The following is an 18,159-nucleotide window of genomic DNA, read 5'->3' on the forward strand; positions in this document are numbered from 1 at the left end:
TGTCCTCCATTCTGTCCCCGGGGCTGACACCAGGTGGGCCTCCCTCAGGCCCCGCCCCTCCTCTTCTCCAGGGCGAGCAAGGCCACCTCCCGCCTCTAGAGGTCCCTGCATCTGGAGGCAAGCGGCGCCACTGCGCGCTTAACTAAAGCAATAAAGGATTGTCCAGGAAGGATTTGGGGCGGTTCGCGAGATGAAGGGGGCAGTTGAAGGTCCAGGCTAGGGAAGGGCAGGTACCAGGCATTTCGGGGGACACAGGTGGCTCCCACTCTTCCCATCAGCACAGCTGCTACTCAAATCTGTGTAGACCCTTTTGAATCCCAATCTCGAATCCCTCCCCACGGGATTCCAATCCCCAGGCCTGTGGTGTGGGCAGGGGAAAGTGAGTGCCTCGAGTGACAGCCCCACCAGGAGTGCCCACAGGGTGGGGGAGATAACTCCCCAAAAGGAGCCCAGAGGGAGGCGGCCTCCAGACAGGACAGGAGGCCAGAGCCGAGCCACCACGTAACCTTCACCACCCTTAACTGAGCTGCTCCTGTTTTTTCTTACCTTGTGGAATCTCCCATAGACTCTGCCCACAGGTAAAGGACAGAAGGCGTGGCTGAGCACTGAGGCACAGAGAGGCTCCGCACTTTTCCTAGGGTCACCCAGCAGCTCCAAGGGATGGCCAGGTTAAACGCTCCGCTTGCTGTCTTGTGGGTTTGGTGTGTGACCTACCTGGAGCCCATGGGGTGGTGTCCTCTCTGTAGACAAGGCCTCCCGCAGATACTTTTTGGGGTAAGGGCTTCCTGACTACTGTAGAGAGGAACAGCAAGCCCAGACCGCAAAAAGATCCAAAGGGGCCGGCAGCTCTGCTGGGGCGGGAGGGGACGCGCCCCCCTCCAGGGCTGGGCTGGCCTTCTGTTAAGGGGGCTGATCCAGGACCTGGGGGGAAGAGGGGAGAAGGGAGGAGAGAGCTGAGAGCCCCAGGAAGCAGCCAGCAGCTGGAATCCGAGTAATCCTTCACTCCACCCACCCAAGGTCACAATCTAGTCCTCACCTGCTCCATCTGGGGGGGAGGCTGGCAGCGCTGGGAGGGGAGTTGTGCATCCCCAGGCAGGGGACTGTTTGCACCTGCACGTCTTCCCTTCATGGACCACGCCTCCCTCTATTCTCTTTGACCTTGGAGGATTTTAGTCTCCTGCTGTGGTTGGGGTTCAGTTAGAAAGTCTGGCTGGTGTGTGGGGGGGTGCGGGGGGCACTGCAGCATCGGCGCACCCAGGCCCTGCTGGGAACTCTCCCGAAGCTTCAAAACACCAAGAGCCCCAAGACAATGTTGTTGGCTGAGACCTCTGAGGCCAGACACCTTTGAATTTGCAGGCGTGGGCCTCGGGTCTGTTCTGCCGGCGTGCTCGGTTTCAGCAGATGAGATTGTTATGGTGAAGTCAGGTGTCAAGTGCCAGCAGGTTTAACCTGATAAACCTCCCCTGCTCGTGTCAAATGAGCTGCTTCCTGAAGGTGGCAGCTAAGCCCCCACATCTCAGTGCCCTCCTGCTTCCCTAATGAGGGGAGTCCGCAGAGCTTTCCAGAAGCCCCTGAGCTAGCCTGGCCAGGGATTTACCCGCTTTACCTGGAGAATCGCCCCCCGCAAAGGCCACAGGTGCTGAGGTGAATGGAGGAAGTCGCATGCAGGTCAACACCGCAGGTCTGCAGAGACGCAGCTTCGGCCTTGCGGTCCACGGCAGAGCTCGGGATGCGATGCTTTGTCTTGTGCTTTTCCTGAATGAGTCTAAGAGACCTGGGGGCCCTGCCAGAGAGAGTGGGCCCCTGGTCAGGCTACGGTGGAAAGCACAGGGTGCCTGAGCCGGTGAGGACAGGTGTCTGCGTGGGTGGGCCTGGGCCTGGCTCACTGCAGCCCCAGACCGGAGCCTGCTTTCTCGGGAGGAAGAGGAGGAAGCCCTTCCCTGCCCAGAGAGCAGGCCTCCCCTTCCCCGGTGCTCAGCTCCCCCTGGAGACTCCACATCTGGTGATGACTCAGCTGCGATGTGAGGACCAGGGCCTGTGGCTGCTTCAGGATGGGGGGCTCACCCAAAGCCAGCTCTGAGCTCTGGGCTGCTCCCAGGGACCCCCACACCCTGTTCTACCCCATGGGCATGGTTCCCACCTGACCCTCCAGCACCACTTCCGCTGGTGCAGCCTGGGCGACACTGACAGAGTGGGGGAGGCACACTTGGAGGGTTTGGGCTGAGCCACCCAAGCCTTGGTGAGGCAGGGCTCCCAGGGGCCACCAGGGAGTAAGGCAGGCCCTCCCAGCTTGCATGGCCCCTCTGCCCCCACCGGGCCCTCTCCAGGGCATCAACTGAGGCCGCCTCTCCCAGGCTCCTCCCTCTGATGTCAGCACTCAATGCTCCACTGTGGAGGGCTCCCTACAAGCCAGCCGCTCACCCGATCCTCATAGCCACGCCCTGAGTGAGTACTCTTAACACCCCCTCCCAGGGGAGGAAGCTGGCCTGTCCAGCCGCAGCCACTGTGTGGCTGAGACGCAGCTGGAACCGAGCTGGGACCCTAAAGTCCATGCCCTAAAGACCCTCTGCCCTTGGCCTAGGACACGACAGGAGCTAGACCATCACCGACAGCCCCTGCCCTGCCCCTTCCCTTCTCCCACTTCCTGTCTGGGGAGCAGCTGCAGTCTTTGAATCTCAGGTCAAGTTCTAGTTCCACTGCCTAATAGTGGTACCTAGACTTTCTACACCTCGGCTCCCCCATCTCTAAAGTGGGCAGAGGAGTTCCCATCGTGGTGCAGCAGAAACCAACCTGACTGGTATCCATGAGGTTGTGGGTTCAACCCCTGGCCTCGCTCAGTGGGTTAAGGATCCGGCATTGCTGTGAGCTGTGGTGTAGGTTGCCGAGGCAGCTCTGATCCTGCGTTGCTGTGGCTGTGGTGCAGGCAGGCAGCTATAGCTCCAATTCGACCCCTAGTCTGGGAACTTCCAATGCAGCGGGTGTGGCCCTAAAAAGACAAAAATAAGTAAGTAAGTAAATAAATAAATAAAGTGGGCAGAGTGTCCTGTGTGTGGGTGGGACAGAAACCCCTCATGCTCCTGCTGCCTGGTCTCCTCACCTGAGTGCACCTGAGCCCCTTGACCTCTTCCCCTTCTGACCTATGGTGAGCTGTCCTGCTCCCACCCAAGGCCCTCCCCTCCCCTGTGCCTGGAGCCCACCCCTCTGGCCACCTGACATCACCCACTCTGCCCCGACTGGTCAGAGTTCCCCTCCGAATAAAAGCCCTCCCCTGGTCAAATGCCCCCCACCCCTGTGACCGCCCACCTTGCCAGAAAAGCTATCTGCTACTTTACTTGACCTCCTCCCACTTGCAGTCACTTGCATCCCTGAGACCACTCCCATCAAGGTCACCATCATGGCCATGCTGGGGGGCCAGAGGCTGATCCTCCACACTTGTCTCAAATGACCTGTCAATAGCCTTGGACCCAACTGTTTGCCTGGCCCTCCTGGAAACATCTTCCCTTGGCTCCAGGGCCGCACCTCCCCGGCCTGTCCTAACCCATTGGCCACTCCTGTGCTGGCAGCATCCTGAGAGCGGGCCCCTCACCTCTCGCCCCCCTGTGCCAGACTCACCCGGGGTGTGGACCCTGCATCTCCCTCCTCTCATCCACACTCAGCCCTCAGTGATCTCCTCCATCTTGGCTGTGACTCCCCTCTGCGCCCCCCTTCCAGACACTTCCAGGTTCTGCCTCCAAAGACCTCTCTGATGCTGACTCTGTGCATCCCCTGCACACACCCCAGTCCCCCAAGGCCCCAGGATTGGCCCGGCTGTTCTGATCCTGGCCCCTCACTCCCTGGCAGTAAGCTGTGTACTTTGCTGAAATCCTCACCTTCCCAATGTGCCCCTTGGGATTGGAAAGTGTCACACGTGGGGTGACGCATGGGAAGAGGGCCTCTGGTGGCCCTCCTGCTCCAGCTCTTCCCACCCAGGCTGGCCCAGCTTCTCAGAGTGCTTTCCTCAGGCCACGCCCCTGCTGATGGAAGGGAGAGGGGCCCGTCCAGCACCCTTGGTCCAGTGCGGGGTGGAGCGGGGAGGTAGTCCCCTCTGTTTCCTCACTGTCTAGAGACAGGACCAGCCTCACCAGATCCAGACACCCTGTCCAAGCCCAACCCCAGCCCATCCCGAGGAAGCTGCCCCCCGCCCCCAGGATACCTCCCTCCTCCTCCTTCTCCCTGCTCACTCTCCATCAGTTCCACCTCCCTCCTGGCCCTTCCCCGGGTTCCCTAATCCCTGTCCCCAGTTCCTGCTGCCTGTGCTTCAGGGCCACTCCCTTGCCCCCTGGCTGTTCATATGGCAGATGTTGGCTGAGTGCCTGCCCCATGCCATACCCATGCGGGGTGCTGGGGATGGAGAGATGAGCCTGGCACGGTCCTTGTCTGTCAGGGGCTCTCAACTTAGAAAAGAGGTGTAGACATGGCTTCCTGGATGCCCTGAGCCCCTCCGACAAAACTCATCCTCCACTGAGCTCCTCAGCCCCCGCGGGAGCCCATCTCCCAGGGGACCCGCTCTGCCAATGCACCAGCACGAACGGGGACAGGCTAGGTAGGCAGCAATGGGTGCCCGAGAAGGTGCCAGTGCTGCGGGTGCCCAGGAAGAGGAGAATCCTTCAGGCAGGGTGGGGGTGAGCACACGGAGACTGGGGGGCTTCACCAAGGAGCCTTATGGGAGCTGCCCTCGGGAGAGTAGGAGGGTTCAAACTCCTGGGACCTCGAGGCAGAGAGAGATACCGGGAGAAGCAAAGGCTCCCAGTGGAAACAGGCTGGGGGTGGAGGATGGGGGTGGTTTGTTGGGGCAGGATGGGGAGAAGCGAGAAAAGGTATGAGCCATGGACAAAGCTTGGCCTTGGTGCCAGGCATTTCTGCCAGCGGGCAATGGGCAGCTTCCGAAGGTTTTTGAAAAACTTATGAAATTGATTAGAGGAGGGAGGTGCTGCAGGTGGGGGCACAGCTCGAGGCTTTGCAACAATTCTGATAGGAGGTAATGGGGGGATCTGACCCAGAAGATGGAAGGCGGGCCGGCTGCAGCAAATTGATGGGGATGCGACAGTCAGGAGCAGACAGCATCCAGGTCGTTTGGAGGCAGGGGCCGGGGGGCAGGGGTTCAAAGCGGTGAAGCCAGAGGGGCACATTCAGGGGGAGGGGACCTGCAGTCCAATTTAATAAACAGAAGTCGAAGACCCACCGCGTCGAGGGACACTTTCAGCTCTCGAGGTGCAGGCAGGGCTTGATAATGACCATGATATATGAAGGGCGGAAGGGACAGAGCGAGGCAGAAATAGAAGCTGGAGGCCGCCCAGAGAGGAGAAACAAAGCAGGAGGAAGGGAGGCGGGCACGTGGACACGGCCACTGTGCTCCAGGCTGGAGCGTGGAGGCCTCCCTGGCACTGTCCCTGCAGCCCTGGCTGGGAGGAGGAGCAGCAGCAGAATGCTCCTGCAGGAGTGCTTCCCGGCAGGCAGCGGGGTGGAGGATGGGGGGGATGGATGCCCAGCCGGGGAGGGAGGTGGGGCTGCACAGGGCACCGTTCACTGGGCAGAAGCAGAGCCCCTGGGTTCCAGTCCCAGCTCTGCACGACCTTGGAGGCCTCCTGTGCCCCTCTCCAAGGCCAGTGCTCACAGCCCTTCATTATAAATCAGGACAGTTTCAGACACACAAGGGAGACGGTGCCCCCTCTACGCGCAGCTGTTCTGCCCAAAATGTAGAGGCCACCATGGCAGGCACTTCCACTTCTTCACTCCTTATCTCTAAGATGTCTTAAGTTCAAACTCCTGAATGTATTTTGGATCCACCCATTCTACCGCTCCTGCCCTAGGAAGACCCCCTGCACTGGTGACCTCGTTGACCACAGTAAAATCCTGCCTGGTCACTCCATGTCCACTCACTCCTCTGCAGTTTTTTTTAATTTCTTTTTTTTTCTTTTTTCTTTTTCTTTCTTTCTTTCTTTTTTTTTGTCTTTTTGCCCTTTCTAGGGCCACACCTGCGGCCTATGGAGGTTCCCAGGCTAGGGGTCTATTCGGAGCTACAGCTGCCGGCCTACGCCAGAGCCACAGCAACACCAGATCCGAGCCATGTCTGCGACCTACACCACAGCTCACGGCAACGCTGGATCCTTACCCCAGTGAGAGAGGCCAGGGATCGAACCCACAACCTCATGGTTCCTAGTCAGATTCATTAACCACTGAGCCACGATGGGAACTCCTGCAATTTTTTTTAAAGTGCAAGTCTGCTCATGTCCTTCCCCACCTTAAAAAAAAAAAAAAAAAAAATCCCTAAATGGTTTCTTACCACACTTAACATAAAATTCACACATGATCACCTGCCCAGCCCAGCTCCCCGGGCTACTCCTGCGTCCATTTCCCCGTCTTCCGGGGCTCCAGCCACATGGGCACCCTTCCAGCTCCTTGAACACGCCAAGCTTGCCTTGGGGCCTTTGCCCTTGCTGTCCCCTCTGCCATCCCTCCTGCTCCACTTGGCTGACTCCCACTCAGCCTGCGGGGCTGGCTTCACTCTAAGAGACCTTCCCGAGCACCCAGCTGAAATCCACTCAGTCTGTTGCATAGCACCCCACACTTCTCGCCAGCACTTCATCTCCTTTTGCAAGTGTGTATTTACCGGTGTGATTTTTTTGGGTTTGCTTGTTTAATATCTGTCTATCCCACTGGACTGTAAACCCATGAAGACAGAAATTTTGTCTATCTTTGTCAACTGCGGTGTTGATGGGATGAAGGAAGGAAGATGGAGAGGGAGGGGGAGGAGGAAGGTGTGGAGGGCGGGGCCGTGTTTTCCTGTTATAACCGCTGCTACCTCCTCTGACCCTCCCTTCCCAAAGGGCTCCAACAGTGCCTCCAATCTATCCCTGTGTAATAGAATTCCTGGTAAAATCAGGCATTTTTACTTTGTGATTTCAATGCTTGCTGAATCACGTTTTCTGTATCTTTCTATTTATTTATTTATTTTGTCTTTCTGCGTTTTCTAGGGCTGCTTCCACGGCGTATGGAGGTTCCCAGGCTAGGGGTCTAATTGGAGCTGCAGCTACCGGCCTATGCCACAGCCACAGCAATGCGGGATCTGAGCCACATCTGACCTACACCACAGCTCACGGCAATGCCAGATCCTTAACCCACTGGGCAAGGCCAGGGATCGAACCTGCAACCTCATGGTTCCTAGTCAGATTCGTTAACCACCGCGCCACGACGCAAACTCCTCTTTCTTCATTTTAGCTTCATAGTTCTCTTTCTTTCTTTCGTTTTTCTTTTTTGGCTCCACCCACATCACATGGCAATCCCAGGCCAGGGATCAAATCCAAGCTATAGCTGTAACCTACGTGTGCCAGAGCTGCAGTAATGCCAGATTCTTAACCCACTGTGCCACAGTGGGAACTCCAAGTTTCCTATTTTTTGATTCATCACCTTCTTGGTTACAGGTTGTCTCTTGTCATCGTCTCCATTTCACGTCTATGGTTTTTTTCGTGTTAAAATAGAAACATTCCTTATTCCAGTTTTACCCATTCATTTATAGACACTCAGTAATAATATTTTCCGGATTTATTGTAAGATCCTATTGTCCTCACAGTTTCATTAACCATAAAATGAAACTAAATGGAGTAACAGTTGTTTAATTTAACATCTGAATCTTATTCTTGTTCAGGAAATAATTCAGATAAAAATAACTATTGTATACTCTGGCAGGTGAATCAAGGTACTGCAGTTTATAGAATTTCATTCTATTAATAATCTTAGCGTTTCCTGATTTGTTTCTTTCTGATGTTAATAGAAACGGAACCTCCCCCTCCCACCCCTGGATCTGGGCGGCTGGTTTTTGAAAAGAGGACCTCAAAATCTGAAAGCTGCCTCGGTTCCTTAGGAGTTTCCAGACTCTGACCTTGGGGAGAAAGAACTTCTCCCCAAGGTCAGATACTTGCATGTGCAGAGGGAACGCTCCTCTCCATTTAGAGTGGAGACCAGGCCTGGAAGCATCACTCTGGATTTTGAGGGAGCAAGAAACACCACAAGTGGCACAGCAGGGGAGCATGCTGAACCCCAGGGAGTGGTTCAGGGAGCTGTGCAGTGCAAGAGTCCTCGGAGAGCGTCCAGGGCTCAGAGCTGTGACCAAGGACACATCCAAGTAGCTGGGAGCTGGTTCTCAGCAAATACAGGGGAGCTGGTCTGAAGGGAGTCTGGGGTTGGGGAAATGGGAGCAGAGGCTTGGGGCAGATTTTCCACTGTGGGGGAGAGAGCTAGCGGGGGTGGGGGGAGAGGGGGAGGGGGCGTCGAGAGGAGGGAGGTCGCAGCCTGCCCTCCGCTCCAGTCCCCGGCTGCCCAGACATCCTCTGGTGACCGGCACAGGTTTCTAGGATGTGGGCAGTGCAGGACCAGGGTGTGTCAGGCCCTGGAAAACAACCCTGGACCTTCCCACCCACAGTCAAGGGATAAACCCGCTTTCAGGCTTTCTCCACTATTTGTGAGTCAGCCCCTAGGCCCTGGCACCACTCTGGGAGAATGAATGAAAAGTCATGAGGCTGCAGAGTCATTCAAACCTGGGGCCCAAAGCACAGGCCCGTGTGGAGCCCCAAAGAGAAGCCAGTGCTGCCCTCCTACCAGCCCTGCCTGCCCCCTGCCTTGCTCTCTCCCAGGAGGAGACCTTGCCTTCCCTCCTTCCTTCCTTCTCTCCTTCCCTCCTCCCTCCCTCCCTTCCTTTCCTTTCCTTTTCTTTTCTTTTTAGGGCTGCACCTGTGGCATACGGCAGTTCCCAGGCCAGGGCCTACGCCACAGCCACAGCAATGCTGGCCAGATCCTAACCCACTGAGAGAGGCCAGGGATTGAACCTGCATCCTCATGGATACTCGTCGGCTTCATAACCGCTGAGCCACAACGGAGCCTTTCTCTAGATCTCTGTCTTCCTCCTGCCCCTGCCTCTCTCTATTTCCTTGCCTGTCTGCCCCCCCCAAACAACCTCCTGTGGAAATTTGGCTTTCTTCTTCCTGGGATGACAAATAAAGCCATGAGAGGAAAAGGCAGTGAGAAGAGTAAGGGGGTGTTTGGCACCCGATCCCCATCCAAGGTCCACGGGGTGTGGAGACCAGGGCGGCACTGGGAGGGACACTCAGGATGAGTGTGCCAGCATAACACCACCCACCTGCTGAGCGTTGTGGCGTGACTGTGACCCTCCCGGATGTGGGAGAGGAAAGTCTGTTTGGCATCATGAGTAACCCTGTCTCCTGAGCTGGGGCACAGGAGGTAAAAGCAGCTGTCAGACTCTGACTCCGGCCACAGCAGAGCCGCTAGGACCAGAACACGCGAAGCGACTGCTTTTAACCATCAGGTTGCAGGCAGCGCCAAGGGAGAGGCATGAGCTGAGGCCCCCACTGGATTCAGATTTCTATCCAGACCCTCTCCACCTGGCGGAGATCAGAGCTCAGGGATGCTGAAGGGGCCAGGATCTGAGGGGCACGAAAGCTGTTATGGGATGAACTGTGCCCCCTCCCCCAGTTCACACCTTGAAGCTCTAACCCCCAGGACCTCAGAATGCGACGGTATTTGGAGACAGGGCCTTAAAAGACATGATGAAGTTGCAGTGACGCCCTTCGGGCGGGTCCTCACCCAACCTGACTGGAGTCCTTAGAAGAAGAGGAAATTTGAAGACAGAGAGGGACACCTCGGTGTCACACTTCCAGCCTCCGTCACTGTGAGGGATGGCTGTCTAAGCCACTCGGTCTGTGGCACTTGGTGCTACGGCAGCCCTGGTGATGAGAAGGGAGCTGTGCTCAAGGAGACCGTGTCTCCCCTGGGTGCCTGACCCAGGGCTGCGCTGCTCGGCACAGGATGAACCCCCAGCAAGCCCGGCAGAGAGTGGCTGCCGTACCGTTCCTAGAGGTCAGGCAGGGCTCAGAGACCAAATTCCGGTCCAGCCCAAAGTCACAAGACCTCAGCAAGTACTTGGAGTGGATGGGAGCGATCCCTGAAAGGCAGCACCTGAGGGCTAACGATCACGACTCAGAGTAAGGGCCAAAGTCTAAGATCAAGCTAGCAAAAGATAAAAAAAAAAAAAAACAAAAAACAAAAAAAACAAGGTTTTAAGTGGTGATCAAACAAGGTGAGAGATCCTGAGAGAACTGGGAGGTGAAGAACTCAGCTTGAGGGAGGCACGGCCTGGTGCCGGAAAACATTTTAAACAAAAGAGAAACTTAGACCAAAGTTTTTCCCTGAGCTTTAGCACCCAGCTGAACTTTTTTTTTTTTTTTTTTTTTGTCTTTTTGCCATTTCTTGGGCCGCTCCCGCGGCATATGGAGGTTCCCAGGCTAGGGGTCCAATCGGAGCTGTAGCCACCGGCCTACGCCAGAGCCACAGCAACGAGGGATCCAAGCAGCGTCTGCAACCTACACCACAGCTCACGGCAACGCCGGATCATTAAGGGCAGGGATCGAACCTGCAACCTCATGGTTCCTAGTCGGATTCGTTAACCACTGTGCCACGAAGGGAACTCCCCAGCTGAACTTCTGATACCAGGGTGGTGGTTAGAGGTTCAGAACCGGATACTCAGAGCCATGGACCTGGAGGAGATGACTCAAAAAAAAGAAAAAAAAATATGCTGGGGGTGTGGGATGGAAATTCTATAAAACTGGATTGTGATGATCATTGTACAACGATAAATGTAATAAATTCATTGAGTAATAAAAAATAAATAAATAAAAATTTCTGGTAAAATACACCAAACATAAGATGTCAGGGGCATTAAATTTCAAGTTTTGGTTTGTCTGGGAAAAAAAAAATACATTGGCCTGCCAGGATCCAGAGGGTCCCCCGCAATTTAATGTCTTCCATAACCAAACCCATGCCCTTTGAAGGAAGACAACATAAGCTAGACTCCCTGCAATGTCTTATTCATAATGGCCAGCAGTACAATATGAAAACATTTTAGACATGAGAAGAAGCAGGAAAATGAGATCCATAATCAAGAAAAAGAGGCCTGGAGCTCCTGTCGTGGCTCAGCGGAAATGAATCTGACTAGCATCCATGAGGACGCAGGTTTGATTCCTGGCCTTGTTTGGTGGGTTAAGGATCTTGTATTGCCGTGAGCTGTGGTGTGGGTCACAGATGTAGCTCAGATCTGGCGTTGCTGTGGCTGTGGCGTAGGCTGGCGGCTACAGCTCCGACTGGACCCCTAGCCTGGGAACCTCCATATGCTTTGGATGCGGTCCTAAAAAGAAAAATAAAGATGAAAGAAAAAAAAATAGACCCCATACAAGCAGGTCTTGGAATAATAGAGATGTTAGAATTATTAGATAGGACCTTTTAAATAACTGTCACAAATATGTTCGGGCATTTAAAAGGAAAAGATACTTATAATGAGTGAACAGATGTAGAAATTTCAGCAGAAAATGAAACTATAAACAGAGATCCAAATGGAAATTTTAGGACTGAAAGCTACAAGACCTAAAATTAAAAATCCGCTGGGTAAACTTAAAACAGCAGCTTGCAGTCTATAGAAGAAAGGGCTGTTGGACTTGAACGTAGATCAAATGAAATTATCCCATCGAAGACCAGAGAGAAAAACAATTTTAAAAAGGGAACAGAGACTCACTGACCCATGGGCGGATGAGGTCAGATAATTTAACATAAAAAGAATCAGAAGGAAAGGAGGGAGAGAAATGAGCAGAAAAGTATATTTTCAGAAATAAAAGCTAAAAATTCCCCAAGTTTGGTGAAAAACACCCACCTACAGATCTAAGAAGCTACAGATTGAAGAGCAGGGCCCCGACTTGAGGCTGAGATGAGGGGATCAGGCTAGAGAGCTGAGGAAGGCTGGTGATGGGGGGGTGTCCGGCTAGGAGAGTGTGATGTGGGGCGGGGGAGCAGGAGGGGCGGGAGGGTGAGCACCCCCACGACCAGCCCCCACTCTTAGCAGCCCGGCGGCCTGCCTCAGTCCCTCAGTCTGGGAGCAGCTTCAGGCAGAGGAACCAGCAGAGCCCTCAGCACCTGACGAGGGGCAGGGGAGGGGGAAAGCTGGAAGGCAACAGCCCGAGGTATTTTATTTTATTATTTAGAAGTTTATGGGTCAAGGGGAGGGAAATACAGATTCTAGATTAAATCTTCCATCTTCTTTCTGCAGGTAGGTCTGAAACGAAGGTGGCTGCTTGCCCAAGCTTCCAGAGCTGGCAAGAGCTCCAGTCAAATGTGAACGCGGTCCATCCAGAGCCAAACCCCACACTCAGGGCACCTCTTCCATCCGGGAGGGGCAGGGGCAGCCCCCAAAGAACCTGCCAGGAAAGGAGACCGGCTGGGCCATACTGAGGCAGAGCGCCTGGGTCCTAGAAGGATGCTCTCTCCCTGTGCTCCCCATCTGCACGGGCACATTCAGGGCTGGACATTTAACCGAGCCACCCAGAGGCCACCCTCGGGGGGCTGGTGGAGGCCCTGGGCTCAGCTCTGATGGGTTCTTGCAGGAGTGGGGGGCGGTACCTGCCTGCCGACCCGTAGGGAGCCACAGACCCTGCTGTGTACCCCAGGTCTGCGGCTTACGAGCTGGGTGGGTGTGGGTGGGGGTGGGGGATGGTCTTGCGTGGGTCGCTCCCCTCTCTGGGCGGCCTCCTTCCCCTCCGAGGGCCTCCCGGGCTCAACCGCAGGGCCCGGGGTGAGTCAGGGTGCCATGTTCCCAACGCCCCCGCTCTTGCTCTGCAGGGTCTGCCTTCCAGTCACACCCGCCTCTCTTCCTCGGTGTTGTTCACCCCCCAACTCCCTGGACACCCCCCCACACTCACTGAGACCCAGGCCAGCTGCTCCCTCATGTGGGGGGGGAACCTCAAGATCCTTGTAGGAGGCGCGTTCCACAGCTCGGCCTCAAGGCCCGGGGCCACTCTCCAGGTCTGTCACCTCAGGGACTCACACCCTTGGCCGGCTCCCAGCTGCCCTGTCCCCACCGAGGCCTTTCTTCTAGACCACCTGAACCACTTCCCAGTCTCAGCATCCGCCCGCCCCCGGAAGTACAACACATGTCCTGTGGTCCCAACACAATGTCCCAACTGCACCGACGTTCTGTAACTGTCAGAAACGTGGCAGAGCATGAAATCAGTTACATAAGTTATCTGGCTTAAGCCATGGTGCATTCTGTGTGTTTTGTGACAGGGCAAAAATGGAAAATTTTGCCTCAAGGTGGAAATTTTAAAAAAGACAACCTAGGCTAGCCATCCCGTGGAGAGGCCTGCCGCGCCGCGTGTGTCCTCCTAGCGCCTGACAATCCCCTGCCAACCTGTGGAGGCTGCTCGGCTCCATGGCCCCACCAGCTGCCTTCCTCAGTCACCCAGCAGACCTCCCAACCTCGGGGCATTCCCGCTGTGGCTCCGTGGTTAACAAACCTGACTAGGAACCATGAGGTTGTGGGTTCGATCCCTGGCCTTGCTCAGTGGGTTAAGGATCCGGCCTTGCCGTGAGCTGTGGTGTGGGTCACAGGCACGGCTTGGATCCCACGTTGCTGTGGCTCTGGCGTAGGCCGTAGGCTGGTGGCTACATCTCTGATTCGACCCCTAGCCTGGGAACCTCCATGTGCTGCGGGTGAGAGAACCCAACCTCGTATGGACCTTGCAGTCCCCTTCCACTCCCACACTGCTCCGAGGAAGAATAATTCCATCATCTTGCAAACTGAAGCCCCTCCAAAGTCAAGCTCTCTAACCTCAGCCGGGCCCCCAGCATCCAGAGCGATCCTTCGTTTTGCCCTGTTTCTCTCAGGAGCTGTGCTCAGCTTCCACCCTGTGCCTCCAGCCCTCACCCTCCAACCCTGGAGGACAACCATGCTTCCTTGACCCCATGACAACTGGGACCGCCTCTGTCACCCACCCTGGGCTCCTGCTCTCCTGTCTCAACACAGACTGCCACTCCTCCTGCTCAGGGCCACCTGGCCCCTGGCGCGCCGGTACAAACTGTCTGCTCTCTCCGTCGGCTCTGGTTCTAGTTCCTCTTTCTCTTGCAGCCTCAAGAGTTCCCTCTCCCCCGGCCACGTCCCCCCAAACCTATTCAGAGGCTCGGAACACATACTTCCTTCCTTCTGAGTTCTACAGCTTCATTCTCTCTTCCTCCCCTTCTCAGCTAAGCATTTTGAAAGAGTGATTTGGAGTCTCCTATGCCAACATTAATGGGAAAAAAATATATATTACAAATAGAATCCAGCATAAGAGTAACAAATATAATAGTATAAATGACAGAGTGAACTTATTCCAGGAATTGGAAGATTTTCGACCTTAACAAATCCATCAATGCAACTTATCTCAGAAATAGGTTAAAGGAGAAAATTAATATGATTATTTGATAGAGGCTAAAAAGGCATTTGATGAAATATGGTATATATTTTTAAAAGGCCCCTTACTGAGTTCCAATTGTGGCTCAGCAGCTTAAGGACCAGATGTTGTCTCTGTGAGGACGCGGGTTCAATCCCTGGCCTCACTAGTGGGTTAAGTATCTGGCATTGCTGCAAGCTGAGAGTAGGCTGCAGTTGCAGCTGGGATTCAATCCCTGGCCAAAGAACACCATATGCCATGGGTGCAGCCATTAGAATAATAATAATAAAAAAAAAATAAAGGGAGAGTCAAAAACTTGATAAAAAGTTCATAGAAAAATAAAAGGATCAAGTGAAAATTATTATCATTAATAAGCTTATTACGGCAAGTAGTTACAAAAGAAATATAGAAAAATTTATCAGATTTTCTATATAATAGTAACAACCAGCTAGGAAATACAAGAGGGGAAAAAAAGGGTTGCAGTCATAATAGCAACCAAAATACAAAATATCAGGGGAAAAAATCTTAACAAGAAGAGTGCAGGACCTCATAAAGAAAAGCTCTCACACTTTACTGAACAACTCACGTAAAAAGAGGGCCATACTTGGCTTTAAGATAAGAAGGCTTGATATTATAAATACGTCAATCTTCCCCAAATTCATCTATACATTTCTCGTAAGTGCAATCAAAATCTCAATTGAGTTTTTGAGTTGAAGCTGATAAAATAAATCTGACATTAATCTGGATGAATAAATGTGAAGAAATGCGCAAGAAAATTGGTGGGGGGAGACTGAATTAGAGCCTCCCCTGATGCTCGTTGGATCAAATATGAACAAATATATTTTAAGCCTATAGTAATTGCAGCAGGAAGGTACGGATGTCAGAATAAACAGACAGATCAAAGGAACAGAAGAGAAAATCCAACTGGCATTTCGAGTCAGTGGGGGAAGAATATGCTGTTTAAGAAATCATGCTGGGATTTCATAAAGACTGTTTTCTTCTAATTTGATTTGATTTACTGAAACATTGAAATTTTCCATATGTCAAAGACACTATATTGTCAAAATATTTTCAGATAAAATTATATGATATCTGGGATTGGCTTCAAAATAATAGAAAGAAGCTGGGAGGGATATAGATTAAACAAAATTGGCTATATTTTGGTAACAGCTGAAGCTGGGTAATGGATAGACAGAAGACACCATCTTGCCTTCTTTTATATATGTGTGATATTTCCAAAATAAAAAGTTGTAGACTTTATACAAATTAAAAATCCATACTAGGAAAAATGTCCTTAACACACACTTCTCTTAGAAAGCGATACAAATTTTGACCACTCCAATAGGAGGAAAGGGATGCAGTTGAGTGAGGAAAATCAGATTTAACATAGGGTGCAAGGTAGGATACCATTTCAAAAAGCATATCAAGAAAAACCATCTAAAAGAATATACACCAAAGTGTTAACCCTTGCTTTTTCTTTTTTCTTTTTGCTTTTTCTAGGGCCACTTCCCGCAGCCTATGGAGGTTCCCAGGCTAGGGGTCGAATCGGAGCCAGAGCCACAGCAACTTGGGATCCAAGCAGCATCTGCGACCTACACCACAGCTCGTGGCAATGCCAGATCCTTAACCCACTGAGCAAGGGCAGGGATCGAACCTGCAACCTCATGGTTCCTAGTCAGATTTGTTAACCACTGTGCCATGACGGGAACTCCAACCCTTGCTTTTTCTGAGTGCTAAGACTGAAAGTGGTTCACTCTCTTTTTAACCTTTCTGTATTTTTCAGATTCTTTTTTTTTAAAATGAGGAACAAATATTACTTTTATAATTAGAAAAAATTAAATTATTCCTATTTTGTAAAAAGGAAGAAGAGTTCCCGCTGTGGCACAGTGGTTAAGAACCTGACTGCAGGGGGCTCAGGTCCCTATGGAGGCATGGGTTTGATCCTTGGGCTGGCACAGTGGGTAAAAGATCATGATGGAAGATGACATAAGAAGGGGAATGTATATATATGTATAACTGGGTCACTCTGCTGTACAGCAGAAACTGGCACAGCATTGCTAAGTCAACTATACTTTAATAAAAAAATTTTTAATTAAAATAAAACTAAGAATTAAAGTACTTGAAAAAAACAAAATAAAATGAAGAATCGGGCCTTACCACAGTTATGGCTCAGATTTGATCCCTGGCCCAGGAACTTCCACATGCCATGGATGCAGCCATTAAAAAAAAAAAAAAAAAAATGGTGGAAGGAAGGAAGGGACAGAAAAAAGGGAGGGAAGGAGGATAGGAGGGAGGAAGAAAGAGAGGAGACCTGTATCTTTTGTATTCTTCCAAAGCTACACTAAACCTATACCAAATATAGGTGTTTACTTTCTAAAACGCAGATGGTAGGTGTAGACACGTTGCTCTTTCCTTTCCTTTTCCACTTGACCGTGAATCTTGGTTACACCAATCTCTTCTACCAACAACGCATGAATGGCCCCCATCCTTGCCAGTACACTATGCTCTTTTTTATCTTCGTTGAGTTTTGATGGATGAAAAATGACATCTCATTGTGCTCTTCATTTTCAGGTCCCTCATCATACATGAGGTTGAACATCTTTTTATCTGTACAGGAACCATGGATTTTTCTTTATGAACTTTATTCAAATCCTTTGATCATTTTTCAACTGGATTTTTCATCTTTTACTTTGGTAGTGGTTCTTTCTATAGAAAAAAGCCAGCACTTGTCTGCCATGTACATTTGCAAATATCTTTGTGTGTGTGTGTGTGGTCTTTCTGTCTTTTTAGGGCCACACCTAAAAATGCATATGGAGGGTCCCAGGCCAGGGGTCCAGTCAGAGCTGTAGTTGCCGGCCTACGCCAGAGCCACAGCAACTCGGGATCCGAGCTATGTCTGCGACCTACACCACAGCTCACAGCAACGTCAGATCCTTAACCCACTGGGCGAGGCCAGGGATTAAACTTGCGTCTCCATGGATGCCAGTTCGCTAACCGCTGAGCCACGACAAGAACTCCTATGTTTGCAAATATCTTTTAGTAATTTATCATTTGTTTTTTGTTCTTGCTTATATGTGCTTTTTTCCAGTGCAGAGATATATGTTTATTTTGTTTTGTGTTTTGATTTGGGGTTTTTCTGCACTTTTCAGAGCCGCACTCGCGGCATATGGAGGTTCCCAGGCTAGGGGTCCAGTCGGAGCTACAGCTGCTGGCCTATGCTACAGCCACAGCCACATCAGATCTGAGCCGAGTCTGCAACCTACACCACAGCTCATGGCAATGCTGGATCCTTAACCCTCGGAGCGAGGCCAGGGATCAAACCCACAACCTCATGGTTCCTAGTTGGATTCGTTTCCACTGAGCCACAAGGGGAACTCTGGTATATGTTTAAATAGTTGATTTAACTAGTCTTTTGTTGTTGTTGTTGTTTTTAATGGCCGCATCCATGGCATATGGGCATTCCCAGGCCAGGAATCAAATCTGAGTCCACACAGCTGCGTCAGTGGTAGATCGAATCTACATCTCCACAGCCACCTGAGCTGAGGCAGTCAGATGCTTAACCCACTGTGCCACAGCGGGAACTCCAACCAGTCTTTTTTGTTTTGTTGTATATATACTATATATATATATATATATATATACACACACACATGCATATTATATGTAAGCTTGTCTGGGAGTTCCGTCATGGCTCAGAGGAAATGAATCTGATGAGTATCCATGAGGACGCAGATTAGATCCTAGGCCTCGCTCAGTGGGTCAGCAATCCAGCGTTGCTGTGGCTGTGGTGTAGGCCATGGGCTACAGCTCTGATTTGACCCCTAGCCTGGGAACCTCCATATGCCATGGGTGCGGC

General features: G+C 52.1%; 1 non-coding gene across 1 annotated transcript; it reads right to left on the bottom strand.

Moving 5' to 3' along the window:
• Positions 755–838, bottom strand: MIR129B (microRNA 129b). Its single transcript, NR_038601.1, has one exon. It is a non-coding gene; the product is annotated as a microRNA 129b (primary transcript).

Source organism: Sus scrofa, chromosome 18 (genome assembly GCF_000003025.6).
Source record: "Sus scrofa isolate TJ Tabasco breed Duroc chromosome 18, Sscrofa11.1, whole genome shotgun sequence".
Classification (NCBI taxonomy): Eukaryota; Metazoa; Chordata; class Mammalia; order Artiodactyla; family Suidae; genus Sus; species Sus scrofa.